Below are 19,601 nucleotides of genomic sequence, written 5' to 3'. Positions count from 1 at the left end.
AAGGCTCAGGCAGGGTAAGGGCTCAGGCAGGGTAAAGGCTCAGGCAGGGTAAGGGCTCAGGCAGGGTAAAGGCTCAGGCAGGGTAAGGGCTCAGGCAGGGTAAAGGCTCAGGCAGGGTAAGGGCTCAGACAGGGTAAGGGCTCAGGGAGGGTAAAGACATGCTTCTTCTGAGATATTTTAAGTCAGCCAGCTGCACTATTTCATGCTGTTGCTCATGCTGCTTCACAGGGAAGTGTAACACTCACAGACACCCACGATTTATTAGTGTCTTTGTGATTGACATGTGAGAGATGATGTCATCCATCCCACAGAGTGAGCATGGTCAACTTGCCCCAGTCATGCTCTAGACTACTGGTCATAGATGTCTGTGGCATCATCAGGATTCACACTTACAAACACTCTGATGTTATTTAGGGGCTTTAATGAATGGTTTGTTGAGGATGGAAATGATATAAATCATATGTTATGGCCTCCCCCTTTACCACATCTCAACCCAATTAAACACCCATGAGAGTTTGGATGGGAGTGTTAGTCTGCTCTCTTCAACACCATCACACCACCTAAAGGATATCTTGAGTCTTCATCCCTCAAATACAGTTCCAGAGACTTGTACACTCAATGCCAAAGCACACTGAAGCTATTCTAGCAGTTGGAAGTGGCCCAGCACCTTACTAGGACATTTTATGTTGATTTTCATTTTAATTTGTGTCCCGTCTGTTATGTTATAAATAGTGCTACAGTGAGAAAGCTTCAAACTCAAAATGATATAACTTTGTGTTTATTACCAGCTTCAGACAGCCATGGGATTTTCTAAATTTAGCACTTTAGCAATGATAACCAGCCTGGGACAAATCCTGTAGCCTTCCTCTGACTAACCTCAGTCACATAATTCAGCTGTGGAGTCTTTGGGCCTGCAGAAATGTGTGCCTGGGCCTGAACCCAAGCCCCCAAACACACACACACACACACACACATTCCTCACAGTGGTTTAGAGCTGTGCAAGGACAGCTTGCAAAGGAAAGAAAAAAGAAAAGAAAAGAAAACAGAGGAAGAAAAAGAAAGAAAGAAAGAAAGAAAGAAAGAAAGAAAGAAAGAAAGAAATCAACAAAGGAAGGACTCCTTATCTCATCTCTTCAGCCTTATCTCAACTTCAGAACAAAGAGACAGCCCTGTGTTTACTCCCATTAAAAATAAAGGGGTTATAACTGGGTCATGAAGCTCTAAAGACCTGTTTCTGCTTTGCTATGTAATTATATAAAGACATTTATATGGTGGAGAAGCTGACTCGCGTAAGATTAGATAGCGTATCTACTGCGCTACTGCTTCATTATCTGAATATTATCTGCGCTCTAATTGCACTTCATTGGAATAGAAAAATGAAACAGAAACAATGTGCACCAAATCCAGCAGATAACGTTTACAACACTACAGCGCGCTTAAGTACTTTTTAATTGTGTTATAAATGTGTTAAATTCGCAGAATGGAATAAAGTGAAAGTTTTCGACTAAATTAAGATATAAAAAACACATAACTTGTAATAAACTTAATATATTAACACTTAATACATACAATTAATGTATTCATGAATATAATTAGTAATAAAATGCCAATACGAATAATAATATATTCTAAATCCATGTAGAACCTCTAATGGAAGCAAAGAAACTGTAACTATGCAACCCTCAAGTAAACTTGGCCTGAATGTTAGTCACATCGTATTAACTGAAAAATTCTAGTACTTGCATTTTTTTAAGTTAGTTTCTAAACCATTTATTCATGTTTAGATTAGATGATTATCCAGACCCATCACATGCCATCATACACACAAACATATTTACATGGCTGTGGTATCCAATCCACCTCCTGGTGTAGTTTTTAGGAGTCAGGAGGAAACTATCCAGAGCCTATCCTGGGAACACTGGTTCAAGAGAAGAAGCAGAAGCCTTTATTTGTCAACACAGTGAAATAAATACCCCAGCTTAGGATACGGGAGTCAGAGCTCCAGAGCTCAGAGTCAGCGATGATGCAGTGCTCCTAGAGCAGAGAGGGTTAAGGGACTTGCTCAAGGGTCCAACAGTGGCAGCTTGGCAGTACTGGGTGTTTAACACTGACTTTCCAATCAGTAACCCATAGCCTTCACCATTGTAGCCTGAGCTCAGGATCCGGCCAGAGAGCCTGGCATTGCATCAGGCACCCATTAAAATCAGTGAATATGAGTCAAGTGGGTTTAAAATCTTTTCTCAAGAAATATATTTAATTCTATATATTCGGGAAAGAATTATTGACTAATTCGTCTGATAGATCTATTAGTTACTTATGTTCATGCATGCTTAGAAATGCAAGTGTAGCTAAAAGTGTAATTTCTCCTCAAGTATACTTAGACATGCTAGTATGCTAACTCTGTTCTTTTCTGTTAACTTCTGTACCTTGAAGAAAAACTGTACTTTTCTCCAAGGACTTATTGGAATGGATAAACACTAACATGTTGATCTTAATCTTTTCCAGTCTAAATACCTTGTTAGACACTTACACCTGACAAATGAACTAAATGAAACTGAAATCGTGCTTTGTGTACATGTAATTATCCCAACATGTGTGTTTGTTTCAGGCATCTGTTTGTCTGACAGCAAAACCTTCAGCAGGATACTTCTGAATCTCACAGTGTACTTTGTCTCTAGGTCTAAACCTCCGGGAACAACCGAAAAGCCATGTACTCTCATTTCAGTATCCTTGAACTCTACTCCATTTCCCAGTGTGCCAAACTTCAGTCTGGCTTTATCCTCACATCTCACGTTTTCCTCCTAATGGATTTTCTCTGCTTGAATAATAACAATAATGTTCATTGTTGTCTATAATCTGCCTCCCAGAGCAATCACTTACCAGTTTCACAAAGTGTCAGGTGATTAGATTTCCCCCCCAGTGTATAACTCCAATGCCGATGGCCCTCGGCTACGATTATCCGGCGTGAGTCGTTGCTCATCATTAACAAGGTTGTGAGAGAAATGATGATGGTAAAGGGGGTGTAATGTGCTCTGGGACTGAGATGTTAATAGTGTTGGTTGTGATGTTTGCGAGTAGGCCCTGGAGCTAAAGCGAAAGGTATCCATTTAGAGACACACATGAAATCTGTGCTGATAAAAACGGCATCATATGAAAGAATAGGGTATTTAGTAGCACATTGTTTTATCTCTCTGCCGCACTGTTCTGGCAGAATTCACCATCTTTTCAAAACGATGCTAAATATAAAGACTGAGGACTTTAAAAAAATAAAAATAAAAATAAAATAAAATATATATTGGTATCCTTATTTGAAGTAAAAAGAAAAGCAAATAAATTGTGAATGACATTGTAATATTTCTCTTTCTGATGAATTCTTGTTTAACAATATTTACCTGCCTTCTTTATTATTTTAATGTTATTTTATACCCTGTATATGCCAGTGTCTATAGCCTCTAACTAAAGCTCCACTTATTTTAATAACTCTACATACACACAAAATCACATTTAACAGCTACAAATATTTTATATTATTTTCATAATAATATTTTTTTTATCAATATTTAAATTTGAGTATATTCAATTTCAATTATATTAAATGCTCAATACTATTGTTTAGGTGTAACTATATTCTTTTACGTAATTCCCAAATATTCAAGGCGTGACAGCATGATCTAATAAAGAGCTACGAGCATTTATTAGAAACAGCCAAGCAATGCTGTTGTTAAAAACTGCTTTGGAGGAACAAAACAAGCTCTCTAAGAGTAAATTGGGATCAGGCTGATGTGGTTGTAGAAGAGAATAGGATAATTTGGGTTTACAAGGAAAAACAGAGTTTTCTTTCTTTAAATAGGCTCAGTTTTGACAAACTAATCTATTTTAATGGTAAAACTTGCAAAATTCTTGGAGTTCTGTAATCCATTCAAGGTATTTTGATTGTTGACACCAGTTAAAGGTAAGTAAGTGCTCCAGTGATTATTCACAACACTGAATTATTCATTTTTACCCATTATTTTGGGTGTATTACTATATACTGAGATCACACTCAACTATTGTATGCTATCCTCCATTTAGGTTCTCACAGAACAACTCTAAGCATGAGCCTTAATAGATATGAGCTGAATCATTATCATCCTATCATAAATAGACAGAATCTATTTAACACCACATCAGGTACAGAAATAAAACTGACTCCATAGATTGTGACATGACGTGATGTAACATATCAACAACGTTACCTTAGAGTATAACATCATATGACATGGCCTGTGGCTTTTGAGGTCATAGTTCAACACATCACCTACATGAAAGCAGACATTTCAGACATGGTGAAGAAGTTATACATATGAAAAAGTTTGCTTGAAACCTGAAACATGCTCAAGGCCCTTTACTGAGAAACAGCTGGTTCGAATGACACTGGATTTCTATAATGTTGGTGTTGTGAATGTCGAGCTCCTGGTTTCAAGCCTTTATTTGTCACATGTGCATTCATTGGTGGTATGGTAGTGAAATGAGATGACTCTAAAGACTGCATAACAAATGGGAAATAGACAATATAGACAATATACAATCAGCCTGTGAGGTGACACAGGAAAGAGCATACAAAAAACACACATGTATATATGTATGAATGTATATATACTAAAATCTCCAGTGCACGTATACCATATGTGACATGTACTGGGTACTGAGTGTGTGGTAGTCTTAGGAGCTGGAGTAGAGTTCAGGAGTTCAAGTTTCTGATGGATTAGAAGAAGAAGCTGGATGCAGAGGCAATTTCCAGACCAGAACAGACCGTTATTGGGGTGGGTTGATCTTTGACCATTCCTACTCTGGTCCTGCACCACCTAGTGTAGATGCTGAGTTGGTGATCCTTTCAGTAGACCTCAGTACCATCTACAGTCCTCAAGAATGAAGATCACAAACACGATGGTGATGAAGATGCTCAGTATAGGTGCAGTGTAAAAGTTCTTCTGGATACCTGAGGAGATGCAAAACTTTCTTTGTTAGACGTGTCTTGCATTCTGTATTAAAGTCACTCTTGATGCTGTAAATGCTGAAAAGTACCCATTAAAGGTCCTCTGAAGTACCTGAAGCTGTTTACTTTCTACCCTGGAGACTCTTTGTTTGGAAGAGCTCTGTCATCCATTGTTCCCTTCTGAAGTCCACAAGTGGTTCCTTAGGCTTGCTGATATTTAGGAACAGGTTGCTGGCCTGGCACCTCTGGTACAACCCTCACAATGGTTTTGGATTTGTGTATGAATACACAGTTGTTGTTTACAGAGAATACAGTAGAGGGCTGAAAACATGGCCTTGGGGAGGTTAAGTATTGAGAGTGAGGGCATTGGAGGTGAAGCTGTGTACTTTTGGTTGTCCAGTTAAAAAGTACAGACCTCAGACGCATGAGTGAGATCCCGGAGGTTACAGAACAGACTGACAGGGAATATGACATTAAAGGCTGAACATAGCCCTCCTGTCCCTTGTTGAGATAAGATAAGATGTGTAGGACATGGAAGATGGTGGCATCCATTGATAACTGAACTGGATTAGGTTTAGCATGCAGGGTAATGAGGAGAGTATGAGGTTTTTTTTTATCACCACAGGGGTCAGGGTCACTGGAAAATAACTGTTTAGCAGTCGTTCAGCATTGAAACTTATATTTAGAATAAATATAAGAATTAGAATATTGAGAATTATAAGCATTATGTGTTTATAATAATTAACATATGTGAATAATGTGCAACAGATGCATTACATCATGCAATGAAATTATAATTACAATCTCTATGAACAGTGCAATGTTTATTTTATTTTTAATTTTAGACAGAAAACAATGAAAACAAAACAAAACACGCTTTTCAGGACGTGAATGGTCAGTTCTTTGTTTGGGGTGTGTATACTGTAATTCCAGTGAAGACTTCATTTCATTCATTCACTCTTAATGAATCGATTATTTAGAGTAAACTTGCTAATTTGATTGTTTAATCGGAACAGATTAAATTGAAATATTTTGAAATAATATTGAAATAATTGAAATATTATTTGTACTGGTATGGAAACCCGGAATAACAGATAGTAGTTTAATACTGTCACCTTGTTTATAGCTATTTAATGAACAAGAATGAACACACACACACACACACACACGATGCTCTTTACAAGGTAGGTGTATCTAAATAAAACACTACCTATAAAAATAAACAGAAACTAAATTAAAAGCAAGTCTAAACTCCCCAGTACGTGTACATGACTAATACAGTCTATGCCTACGAATCGATTCACTCGAACGAGTCACTTTTACGTGTCGTTTCTAAAAAGAGCCGAATCGTTTCCGAATCTCTCATCGCTATTTCCGAAGAAGAGCGAAGAGCGGCGGAGAAAGTCAGTCCTCGTTGAATACAATATGGACTAATAAGAAAAGGCTTCATCATTCCGCTTTTTAATCTGTTTCTTTGTTTGGTGAGTACATAATCTGTATGTTTCCATCGTCGCCGTGTTGAGATGTTTCAGACGAGTCTGAAACTTTTAGCTGCATGAAAAAAATCTCCAAGATGTCGCGATTACCTTTTGGACAGGGTTTGGTCGCTATGGCAACAACTTTGCGGTCTTGCAGGTTACTAAACTCATTATAGACTTGAGATGGAATAAAATAATGCTGAATGTTGGTGTTTTAATGCTGGTACACACACTATAGTCGGGAGTTTAAGCCCAAGAAATCTTAGATACAAAGGAATATAACGGAAACCATGATATTCTATAGAAGTTAAACTGTTTTATTTAACATTCTGATATATAAACATCATGCTGATGTATGAATATTAAACCCAGCAGCAAGGACCTGTAGCCTGTAGTAGACTATCTTCTGGCTAAATACACAAACTCTCACGTTGTCATGGTGTAATTTTAATGATTGGATTAAAAGGTCTATGGAATGTGGTTATTATTTATGAATTTGCTTGTTGGAGCTTGGGTTTATTGCTGGATGAAATGGTTGAGAGTCATGAGTGGTCAGGAAATGACTGAATGATCCAGACAATTCCTTATACTAGTGTTTGACTTGACCCTGAACCTGTTAACACTCAAGTAAAGGGCTTTATTATTATCATTATTAGTTTTTCTTGTGTATTCGTTCCTATTTTATACAACTAACCACACAGCAGTGTGATATTTATGGAGTTTCACACACACACACACACACACACACACATTTATGATGTATAAATGTCACCGCCGTTTATACAGTGTTTTCTGCAAAGGTCTCATATGGTGCCCGGCTCAAGAGAATCTGTTATGCTCATCTTTTTATTAACTTTAATCTACATGCAAATAAAGTATTTTGCCTGTTTCTAAATCTTTTAATCTCCTATTAAAAATGAAGAAAATGAAGCAACCAGTGCCAGTGATTTTCTTGGAAAAATATGTCACTTTTTGAAAAAAATCTTGATTTCAGGCACTTGATCATGCTTATCTGCAGTATGTGTAGATTTACACACTGTGTCATGAATCCATCCTTCTATCTATCTATCTATCTATCTATCTATCTATCTATCTATCTATCTATACATCTATCTATCTATCTATCTATCTATCTATCTATCTATCTATCTATCTATCTGTCTATCTATCTGTCTGTCTACCTACCTACCTATCCATCCATCCATCCATCCATCCCTCCATCCATCCCTCCATCCATCCATCCATCTATCCATCCATCCACTGATCTATCGATAGGGATTTATAGATGCAGCACTACACACATACACACACACACACACACACACAATCACTTCTTTGATTTACAAAGCGTGAAAATTTCACTGCATGTTGCCCACACTGGGTCATCATGCCCATCCATTGTGTCTCAGCGTAGTTTCTCCCCCCAAGTCATTTTTCTGTGTACGTGTGTGTGTGTGTGTGTGTGTGTGTATATGTCTGTGTGTGTGTGTTGGGGTGAGGCTACAGGTCGCTGAGAACAATACAAAAGCTTGGAGTGTGACTTCAAAGAAAAGGGTCCACAGCAGGCATCAGCTTCAGATACGCCTAAACAGTTGAAGGCTAGGTTCTAAGAAGGAAAAGCTCATAGATCAGATCCAGCACACGACTTCACTTCACCATGAGCTACTGCACATGGCACAAAGAGTGCTCTGTTGTTGGAAACACGAGCCTATAATCACCGGTCTGTCACTGTGCTGTGCCTTTTGATCCGGATGGCCACATCGTGTAGGAATGCCATCGTTGCTGGATTTCTTTAGCTGTTCTTGGAGTCATGCCTATGACTGCGTACATTTGATGTGCTATGTTTAGGAAATTGGTTTCAGGGCAGAGCAGAAGCACTGTACTTGTTTGTCTATGGGATGTTCATTGTGATAATAAAGACCACCAGTGGTGTATTTTCTCCAGGTAGTGATGTAATGGGAAAGCACATTAACCGAATTCCGTGTTTGTAATAAATCAGCATTGCTGCTTAGTTTTAATGGGACACAAGCAAGTGCAGGGTGTTTAAATGTGCCAAGTGGGTGGTTTGGACAGCAGGTAAATGTCGCTCCATCTAATGAATGGGTAGATTGCAAGCACATGGAGCAGATGTCTCTAAATCTGACTTCTGTACAGCATCATCAGAGTCTCTTGGGCATCTTCATAGTATGCTATGAATTTTAAAGGGTTTAAGCAGTAGGTGGCTTTGGGGGAAGGGCTTGAAGGGGATGGGAGGGGGCAAACTTTAAGTAAAATGAGTTGATCAAAATAAGTACAAATATATGAAGTACATATAAAAGGGCAAAAATAAACCATAATGTGGATCTGCCTGCCTAATGTGTTCTTCCTCCGGTTTCTGCTGCTGACTTTAAATCTGAATTATTGTAATTATCATAATTATCATAGGTGATCAGCCCCACAATGTCGTAATTACAGCTTCGGCTATAAGACTTTCCAAGCTAGTAAAAAAAAGTCCAATATAAATGTTTCGCCTCAAGCACACAGTAGGATCTAAGTGGTAATTTTGCAAGTTAATTGTACATTTAGTGCACAAATCTGCACTAATGTCCATGAAGAACAGCTATTTTGCTAACTACCTAGCAAAATAAACTCCTTATCATCAGTGACACAACACCTAAATAATATAAACCGAAGATGTTTTCTCACACTATCCATGATTTCCTCAACCATAACCACTTAAACACACACCACGTCATAATCAAGACCTCCGATTTCAAACACATGAGCCTTCAAGCAGTACCTGGGTTTGGAAAATAAATGAAGAAACAGTGCTAATAAGCCCCTAAAAACAGGCCTAAGACAGAAAAATGTTGTTAGCTAGCTTGAGAGAACAGAAAGCAGTTGTGTAGCTAACAATATGGATGTAAAATATTAATGGTATTATTGTGTAACATTGTTAAGAGCAGTAAGAATATGAATTTTGAGGTATTGGCCTCAGCAGCTCTTGGGGTTTCACACCAGATTTGTTTGGAAACGTTCTAGCACTAGCACTGTTCAAGCTGAAGGATATATCTTAACACATTGGGATGAAAATATTTGAAAAAGTATTTATACAGCCAAATAAAAACAAAGACAAAAACAATGCAAATGCCTTTGTTTACCTGTCCAGCCAAAAGTTTGACCATTTATAGAGAGTTTTTTTTTTTTTTTTTGAACTGTTAGAGGTTTTTCCGCTGGTTACCACACAGAGAGTTCAAACATTATTAATGCAAAAAAAAAAAGACAGATGCCAAATTGAAGTTAACTTCCTCAGTGACACTACAAGTACTGCAAGCACCTGGACGAGGTCTGAGACAATTGCTTTCTGGTCATCCAGGGTTAAGCTGTTGGAGATGGAGCGTTCACATTTGTGAAAACAAACCAAACTCAAGGAAATGCTTGAGTGGTCCATACCAACCAAACGTCAAAGAGCCCTCACAGTGTTCTTTCTAAGCGCTCAGCAGACTGGACATCCATCAATCCTTACAGCAGAGAAAGCTTTAAGGGGTTTTTGGGTAGATTTAAGAAATTATTTGAGACATTTGTGTAGTGCAGTGAGAATTTGTAATAGCACCAAAAGCTTGGTTTATATACAATGCGTGCATAATTCTACAATGAATGACCGGATCTTAATCTGATTGAGACTCTGTAGCAAGTCTAGTTCACCAAAGGTCTCCTGACACAGAACTTAAACAATTTTGCTGAAAAAAACATAGGCACAGTATATCAGATGTGCAAAGCTGGTAGAGACATATTTCAGAAGACTTACAGCGAAAGGTGGTTCTATCAGGTTTAGATCCTGGGGGTGAATACTTATGCAAATAAATATATGTTTAATTCTTTTGTTTAATTCATCTTTCTGTCACAATGGAAATCGCACATTCAGATGGTAGTGATTTTGTCAAATGGTAAAGTTAAGTTCAACACCACAAAATATAGAAAGAGTTTGAAGGGGGTGAATATTTATGCAAGTCACTGTATCTTATATATCTCCCTCTCCAACTATATATATATATATCTGGTTCTGGTCCTGTTTAGATACATGATTAAGGAGGTAAAACGTGCAGTCTGCATATGAGAGTTTATTTGTTTTTAATGGTTTTGGGTGCATAAAATTGTCCATGATTCTGTGTGTTAATTTTAAGAAATGATTGTCGCTTGGTTTAAAATGCTGTATACCACTCCATACTGACAATAAATATGGACAAACTAGACTTGATTTTTTTGGTCTAACACAGTATATAATATATTAGTGTTTAAGCTAATTATGTGCTGTAGTTGCATAATGCATGTTGAGCACCATAGCAATTACTTGTGTTGACCGCAGGTCCCTTGGAAACCAAATGACATGCTTCATTGTCCTTAGCTGACCTCAAGAAACTCCCTTCCTCCAGAGACGCTAGATGAGGTGGCCTCCCTGCGTTCTAAAGGTCACCATATGGCTAGTGGTCAGCGCGGTTATTGTTGGAGCTGATTAGGCCTACAGACTATACACCTCGTTAAGCTTTGTTTGAAAAGGGCTTTTTCCTTAAGGGTGGAGGACGGCAGCGATACGTTCTTAAATGTGGTCAATTTGAGACCCAAAATTGGGTGAATGGTATAGATTACATCTAATTTAATTGTCCCAATTTAGCTCAGTTTATCAGTTTATCACAAATATGGGATTCATGATGAAAAAGGGTTAGTTGGTGTCAACATATAGGCAGGCGATCATAAGCCTCATCGGCCCCTTAGTGTTAAAGCTTAACATTTTAATAGTTGTATCCAAAAACACTCAGTAAATCAGGGACTAATAAAAAAGACATGTTCTATGGTCTAGTTTTTACTTCAATGGCAAATTGGTAGACTTATCTGTCTTATCTGTGAAGAACACATGGTTAAAGCCTCAGTAGGTATTAGCCAGTTTAAGGAGTCTCCAGTGTCTGTGTGTTGTAACAGTCAGAGATAATCCTTTATCTCTTCAGATATTTCTTCAGGATGGAGGGATTTCTGCATTCTGGGTTCTTAGTGACGTGAAAGCTGCATTTTTTAGACTGAATATCAGCAGAGCTGTGATTTGGAGTAAGCATGAGCCCACACAGTGAGGAATTAATATTGAGCAACTGACATTTCTGACATAGTATGCCCAAATTTTCTGTTTATTTTGTACATTCCTGTTAAAGGTATTTCCCATAAAATTGGCATCCCTTCTCCTGTTTTCATCATCGAACAAACTTTTGTTTTTAAGTCAGAAGTTACTAATTTTGAGTTGGTCCCACTTTTGCTGCCAAAACAGCCCTGACCCATCATGCACTGTGTATTCTGACACCTTTCTATCAGAACCAGCATTAACCTCTTCAGCAAATTTCAGCAACAGAAGCTCGTCTGTTGTATCGGATCTCACGGGCCAGCCTTTGCTCCTCACGTGAGCTCACGTGAGATACTGACCACTGCAGACCGGGAACACTCCACAAGAGCTGCAGTTTTGGAGATTCTCTGATCCAGTGGTCTAGCCATCACAATTTGCTCCTTGTCAAACTCGCTCAAATCCTTATGCTTGCCCATTTTTCCTGCTTCTAACACATCAACTTTGAGGACAAAATGTTGACTTGCTGCCTAATATATCCCACCCACTAACAGGTGTTATTCAGTGTTATTCACTTCACTACATTTAAATAGAGTATCAGCTGGTATGTTACACTGATTGTTGATGCATTGATTGACCGTGTATTATATATTTTTACAATTCACAGTACAAACAACTAACCAGTATATGGTTGCTGCTGATGAAGTTTCTAAATCGCTGGTTGAGAGGTTGAATTTAAGAAGCCGAAAAACCCTGGTCCAGTGATACACACAGTGAAACATCTCAGTGAGGTTAAAAAAATATATAAGCACACTTGGAGCATCTAATCAAAATAGTTTTATATTGAAAAATAATCACCTTCAGGATGGGAACAGAAATTCAGGCTTGTTTCAAGGTGCATCAGATCACTCCATTGTTGATTATTTTCCTATAACAACACAACTATGTTTTATTCCTTACATATAAAAGACCATCTGATTTCAACACTGTAATTGAATAATACGTGTCTGTTCTTGGCTTTAGTTCTGATTATGCAATTCTGTTTTACCCCAAAATGGAAGCTTGTTGTTTAATACTTTCTGGGTGAAGAGCTTAAATAATGGCATGAAGATCTTTCTTATAAAACTCATACGGTTTGGTATTTGGCCTTCGAAATGGAAAACATGAAATATTGGGACAGGGAAGGACTCGAGTCATATTGCCCACCTCTGCATGAATCATGCTCTTTTGGTGTTAAGCTTCATGTGTATGTCTTTAATCTCCGTCTTCTTTCTTGCAAGTTTTGGTGCTCATCCTTACAGTCATGCATTAAACCAGCGAGAGAGAGAGAGAGAGAGAGAGAGAGAGAGAGAGAAGACTCAGCATCTTCTCTTTGCTTTCATTTTTTCCATTGCTGGTCCACAGCCTCTAATCTCATTTCGACAGGGCCTTTAGGTCTTTTGTGGGCAAAGGCAGAAGAAGGGTCTTCTGTTTCCAGCTGTGTGAACTGCTGCCGTGTGGAATTCGTGGTGGATTTTCTACCTAATTACCCTCCATTTTCTTCTGCAAAGGGACGCTTTTTTTTCTTATGAAGGAATGTGATATGGCTTTAGCGCTCCTCGGGTTTGGTTATTTTTCTCTAAGCTAGGCTCACGCTCTACATTAGCCTGCTTGTTTGGGCCCAGCAGAAGCATGTAATTCCACCAGGACAGCTCCGAGTCTCCAGCACAGCAGCAGAGATAAGATCTTCACAGCTTATTTTATTCAAACTCAACTCAATTAGTTGCACCACATGCCTACGGCCTGCACCCTCAAAGTCTCCCTACCTGGAACAGTAACATGGGTTATGCTTTAATATACGTATGCTTGAAAAAAGTTTGGTACTACGAAGTGAATAGAACAGTTTGACCTGTTAATAAAAGCTTATTCAGAGTGCCTGAGTCTGACGTTTGTTATATTTGAGACCAGCATAAAGACACTTTGATTTACTTGAAATATTTTCAGACTTCTGAATAAGACACTGTATTGCCACCTCTTTGCTCCAGGGTCCTGGTTCGATTTGCTCGATAGTTTCCTTCCTCCTCCTAAATAGCAGTAGATTGATGAGTGCAAATTGCCCTTAGTGTGTTTGATGCTCTGAGAATTAGAGAAATAGTGGGTGTATTCTTGCCTCACATCTAGTTTTCTGCATCCATGGGAAGCCTGACGGTGCTTACTGGAGAAGAATGAATAAATAAGACATTATGATTAAAGATACTCTATAATCTATGTAATTATCCATTGTTAAATGTGTGATACAAATAGAATTGAATTACACTGAAAAATCCAAGAGGCAAAATCTCATCTATAGACCAAGTAATGAACCAAAGAGCACAACAAGCAGCTGGACAAGCTCAGTTTTTTCTACAAATGTAAAAGAAATTATATATATATATATACACTATATTGCCAAAAGTATTCGCTCACCCATCCAAATAATCAGAATCAGGTGTTCCAATCACTTCCATGGCCACAGGTGTATAAAATCAAGCACCTAGGCATGCAGACTGTTTTTACAAACATTTGTGAAAGAATGGGTCGCTCTCAGGAGCTCAGTGAATTCCAGCGTGGAACTGTGATAGGATGCCGCCTGTGCAACAAATCCAGTCGTGAAATTTCCTCGCTCCTAAATATTCCACAGTCAACTGTCAGCTGTATTATAAGAACGTGGAAGTGTTTGGGAACGACAGCAACTCAGCCACGAAGTGGTAGGCCACGTAAACTGACGGAGCGGGGTCAGCGGATGCTGAGGCGCATAGTGCGAAGAGGTCGCCAACTTTCTGCAGAGTCAATCGCTACAGACCTCCAAACTTCATGTGGCCTTCAGATTAGCTCAAGAACAGTGCACAGAGAGCTTCATGGAATGGGTTTCCATGGCCGAGCAGCTGCATCCAAGCCATACATCACCAAGTGCAATGCAAAGCGTCGGATGCAGTGGTGTAAAGCACGCCGCCACTGGACTCTAGAGCAGTGGAGACGCGTTCTCTGGAGTGACGAATCGCGCTTCTCCATCTGGCAATCTGATGGACGAGTCTGGGTTTGGCGGTTGCCAGGAGAACGGTACTTGTCTGACTGCATTGTGCCAAGTGTAAAGTTTGGTGGAGGGGGGATTATGGTGTGGGGTTGTTTTTCAGGAGCTGGGCTTGGCCCCTTAGTTCCAGTGAAAGGAACTCTGAATGCTTCAGCATACCAAGACATTTTGGACAATTCCATGCTCCCAACTTTGTGGGAACAGTTTGGAGCTGGCCCCTTCCTCTTCCAACATGACTGTGCACCAGTGACCAAAGCAAGGTCCATAAAGACATGGATGACAGAGTCTGGTGTGGATGAACTTGACTGGCCTGCACAGAGTCCTGACCTCAACCCGATAGAACACTTTTGGGATGAATTAGAGCGGAGACTGAGAGCCAGGCCTTCTCGTCCAACATCAGTGTGTGACCTCACAAATGCGCTTCTGGAAGAATGGTCAAAAATTCCCATAAACACACTCCTAAACCTTGTGGACAGCCTTCCCAGAAGAGTTGAAGCTGTTATAGCTGCAAAGGGTGGACCGACGTCATATTGAACCCTATGGATTAGGAATGGGATGTGTATATATATATATATATATATATATATATATTAAAACATACTCGCTACTGTTTTAGCTAGCGAGACTTTAAGCGAGGGTGTGGGCTGTAGGCATGTGGTGCAACTAATCGAGTTGAGTTTGAATAAAATAAGCTGTGAAGATGTTATCACTGCTGCTGTGCTGGAGACTCGGAGCTGTCCTGGTGGAATTACACGCTTCTACTGGGTCCAAACAAGCAGGCTAATGTAGAGCGTGAACCTAGATTACAGAAAAATAACCAAACCCGAGAAGCGCTAAAGCCATATCACATTCCTATATAGGAAAAAAGAGACCCTTTGTATAAAAAAATGTGATGGTGGAAATGTTTCAAGATTCAAGACATTACTACAAGACTGATGGGTGAAAATTTGGTAATCTTTCAGTAATGGGCTAATAAAGATGTCAGAAAAACATGAAAATTTATATGAACACCTATTAAGTACAATTTTCGATACCGTAATTTATCCACAATGTGCTCAAAAAGAAAAAGTACACCGTATGTAATTTATTGCAATATTGATTTATCCTCTTTTTTCTTACGGGACTAACTGGCACTGTGAATGAAAACAGTAATAATGAACGGAGACTTCAGGACCCCACACTCCCAAAAACAAACCACCGTCTCTGGTTACACCTAGGAGAGTATGTGAAACTTGGCACGGCCTGGCACGTGCCCCTTGGCTGAGCTGGAATGCTGCAGGTTTGGAAAGCAAAGAGTCATTGAGGTTCAGCGAGAACCTGCTGCTGCGAGTCAGACTGGAGAAGAAGGGAGCGTTCCTGACTGAGAGCAGAAATCGAGCCAATGTAAACAGAGCCAGCACTGTCCTTGGCGAACCCAACACCACCACCCTCATCTCCATTTTATAACACGTGAGGAAAAGCAAATGTGGACTCAGCTGAATGTGCAGAGATGGAGACCCGGTTTATGGCAGCAGCTAAGCATCAATTCAAAAGGTGCTACTGTCACTGGTTAAGACGCTAAACCCCCCTAACACATATGTATTTATTTTCCTCTCTGAGGCACCACTGCATTCAAAAGCACTTAGTCTTGCTTTCTGTCTTTAATAAGATACAGCAGGAATGTTCCTCCTTCCCCCAGCCGTTATATGAAAGACAAAGTTTCCCCACTAACAGCTAATACCCGACTGCCCCTCACTCATATCTATATAATCTGCTGTCTTGTTAGAATATCGCTGTCTCACGCATGGTTCCAGGAAACAGGAACCCTTAAACATACAGCAGATGAGAATAAGGACTACAAGGTGGCCACAGCCGTAATTTGGAGATCATAGCTCTGTGTGGCGTCGGCTTAGCCCCAGGCGAGTGGTCTGGACTGTTCATTTGGGGTTGTGTGTGGAAAAAGTGTGTGCTGCCATGTTGGAAATGCTCCGGCTTCATTAGAACTCCCACTCTGCCTATTCTCTACATGCTCCAAGGCCACCCCACTCATTATTCCCAACTCTGGAGAATCAAGATTCGCTCATCCTTCTGCAATGATGCATCATCACAAATGTGTCACCATTACCAGGCTGCTGTGAATGTTCCTTAGACCACACCCTGCTCTCTCCATAAGCCTTCAAACAGATGAAATTCAAAATACCTTAATGAAATTATACACAGGAACCAAAGCCATGTAGCCAATGTACTTGAAAGTTACCTGGCTTGTTGCTAAGCAGTTCAATCAGATACACAATTGGCAGGCTTGACCATTAGAATGCCTTTTTTTTAGCACCATGTGTTGATTTGCTGTTGCTCTACTATATAACCTGAGGATTGATCTGAAACTATTTTCTGGTGCTAAACACAACTAAATTACTAGTTACTAGATAACCAGGAAACAATATCTAGCTAGTAAGATATCAATAAGGGATTGAAAGTTAGTCACATAAGCTAGCTAGAAGCTCTGAGTCCATGGTGTATTAGCTTGCTAATGCAGCCCATAGAATGATTTTTGCCAACCTCTGGACAAAAATATGGTCAGAAGTGTGACTCCTACCTACGAGACAAGCAAACACCTTTATTTGTAATCAAACTTTCCAATTGTGGTTTAATTTTCACCCAATATTTGGAGAAACAGTCATGGAATGAAAATTACCTAAAGGCTATGCAACCATAAAATTTGTCCATATTAACTGGCAAGTGTATTTAACATGAAATTACTTACATCTGGGTATGGGTAAGTGCCTTATAAATGCTAATTATTAACAGTAGAAAGCTGACTGGAATACAGTATTTATCAGTTCTTGGCCTATTTTACATTATTTTTACATTATTTCAGTGCAAAAGGGTGCAGCACGGTGGCTTAGTGGTTAGCACTGTTGCCTCACAGCAAGAAGATCCTGGGTTCGAACAGGTAGGGGCCTTTCTGTGTGGAGTTTGCATGTTCTCCCCATGCCTGTGTGGGTTTACTCCGGTTTCCTCCCACAGTCCAAAAACATGCACATAAGGTTGTTTGATCATTCTAAATTGTCCATAGAAGTGAGTGTGTGGTTGTCTGTCTGTATGTGGCCCTGTGATGGACTGGTGACTCGTCCAGGATGTACCCCTGCCTTTCACCTAATGTGTGCTGGAATAGGCTCTAGCAGAACCATGTGACCCTAATTAGGAATAAAGCAGGTATAGAGGATGGATGGATAGTTCAAAAGGTGTGAAAGGTCTATCATCCCATGTTGTCTTTATATATAATGGTTTATTAGTGCTCTGAATATTCGCTACTGTATTTTTTAGACTTTCTACAAAATGATTTGCTCTAAGCTATACAGTGACTGGAGTGTGGTTTTGGACATAGCCTTATTTCATATCACTTTTCTGTTTAACCTTGAATCAGCTGTATGTGTCCTCACCACACAACTTCACTGCTTTGGTAGCAGGAACACATTGCTTCCAGTGTTATAATGAAGACTCACTTTTTTCCAGTCATCCCATCCAAGATTTACAAATGACCATGGTTTTGGCATTAGAGATGCTCAGGATGAAGTTAAGTTACCTAAGTATGCCTCAAAAAAAGAGGCCAGTCCAGCCCAGCTCTGGTCCTGTATATCCAGTTCAACATAGTTTGGTGATTATTTTCCTGACACACCTACTGGATCTGGTCATGAGTTGAACCAGATGTTTCGCCAACAGTGGCCTGCACTCCACATGTACAAAACCACAAATAAATGCCCCAGGGTCAGGGTAGCTCCATTAGAGTACCAGTATGATTCCAGTTAGCAGCCTTGACACATTTGTGTTTTCCTGTTTCATGATGTTTAAAGTATTTTTGGTTTATACAAGCAAAATAAATCCCGAAGACACAGACGTTAGACATGTGATTAAAACTTTTGAGTCACCTCCTTTTAATAGAGCGCTTACTTCCTGGTAAAATATACAGTTTAGTCATTTTCACAGCTTGAATTCTCAACAGACAAAACAAACAAATTAAATCGATATTTTATATTGGAAGTAAATGCAGTCCAGGAAAATATCAGACTGTGGCTTTTCTTCCATTTGTGGTTGTATATAGACGAAAAGCATGTAGGAAATAGGCACTGAGGAAGTTAAGTGAGTAAATGTGTCAGGAAAATTGAATAACCAGCACCATAAGATTGTGGGAATCTTTCGGCGCCATTTGTTTGGATTTGTCACGTCATTGTGTCATAAATTAGCGCTATGGTGCTTGTTGCTGTTGCTGGACTTGTAAATCCGTGTGCAAACTTCTGACTGATTGCCTGTCACTTTTCTTGCATGCCGGATTCCTCTAGTATTTATTCTGAAAGAGGAACCCTCTATAGTGAGATCCTTCATGAAATCTTTTGTCTCCCTTAGAGAGACAAACCAAAAAACCTTTAAAATGCTAGATGAAAGATTTTTTTTTTTGTCTAAGAATGTAATGCCAATGTTCCAGCAAATCTTTTATAACAGGAGCAAAAGGTTCATGCTGTTTTAATTACTCGCTTTTGCCCACATGTCGTGAGAGGTCTGCCACAGTCAGAGACCCTTACAGTGCCAACACTTTTGGTTTAGTGGCTTAAGCTTTGTTGGGACAAACAAAACATCTTCCTGTTTCTTTGAGCGTGGCTATTACAGTTAGAAATCCAGTGCTCTTAACACATCATGGTGTTTTTGCCAGGCATTTCCCTCCACTAATGAGAGGCTTTACACCACAGCTAGGTTTAATTGCAGATAGTCCTCTGTTTCCCTGTCTCATTTTACCAAAGAAAAGAGAGAGAGTGAGAGAGAGAGAGAGAGAGAGAGAGAGAGACAGAGAGAGAGAGAGGGCTTGGTTGCTGTCTTTCATCACTGTAATCAGTTACTTTGGGCATTTAAAGTAATGGTTTGGTGAAAATCACATTTACACAGTTTCCCTTTCGCCCCAGATGTAATCAATCACCGAAGGCATGTTTGGTGCCCTGCAATGTTAATTTTTTTCACTTTTTTAATAGCTGATAAAGTAACAAG

The 19,601-nt window shown here is 39.4% G+C and overlaps 1 protein-coding gene across 4 annotated transcripts in view; it reads left to right on the top strand.

Annotated features, from left to right (window-relative positions):
• Window positions 1–6,315: 6,315 nt before the first annotated feature.
• Window positions 6,316–19,601, top strand: part of LOC131345923 (rho guanine nucleotide exchange factor TIAM2) — a 46,111-nt gene continuing 32,825 nt past the window's right edge. For 3 of the 4 annotated variants that reach the window (XM_058379125.1, XM_058379126.1, XM_058379123.1), the window contains exon 1: window positions 6,343–6,456. The gene's annotated coding sequence lies outside the window, so the exon portion shown is untranslated. Of the gene's footprint in view, window positions 6,457–19,601 lie in introns of all 4 variants that reach the window. The other variant, XM_058379124.1, reaches the window with a different exon arrangement.

Source organism: Hemibagrus wyckioides, linkage group LG25 (genome assembly GCF_019097595.1).
Source record: "Hemibagrus wyckioides isolate EC202008001 linkage group LG25, SWU_Hwy_1.0, whole genome shotgun sequence".
Taxonomy (NCBI): Eukaryota; Metazoa; Chordata; class Actinopteri; order Siluriformes; family Bagridae; genus Hemibagrus; species Hemibagrus wyckioides.
This window is presented reverse-complemented; position numbering and strand designations above follow the sequence as displayed.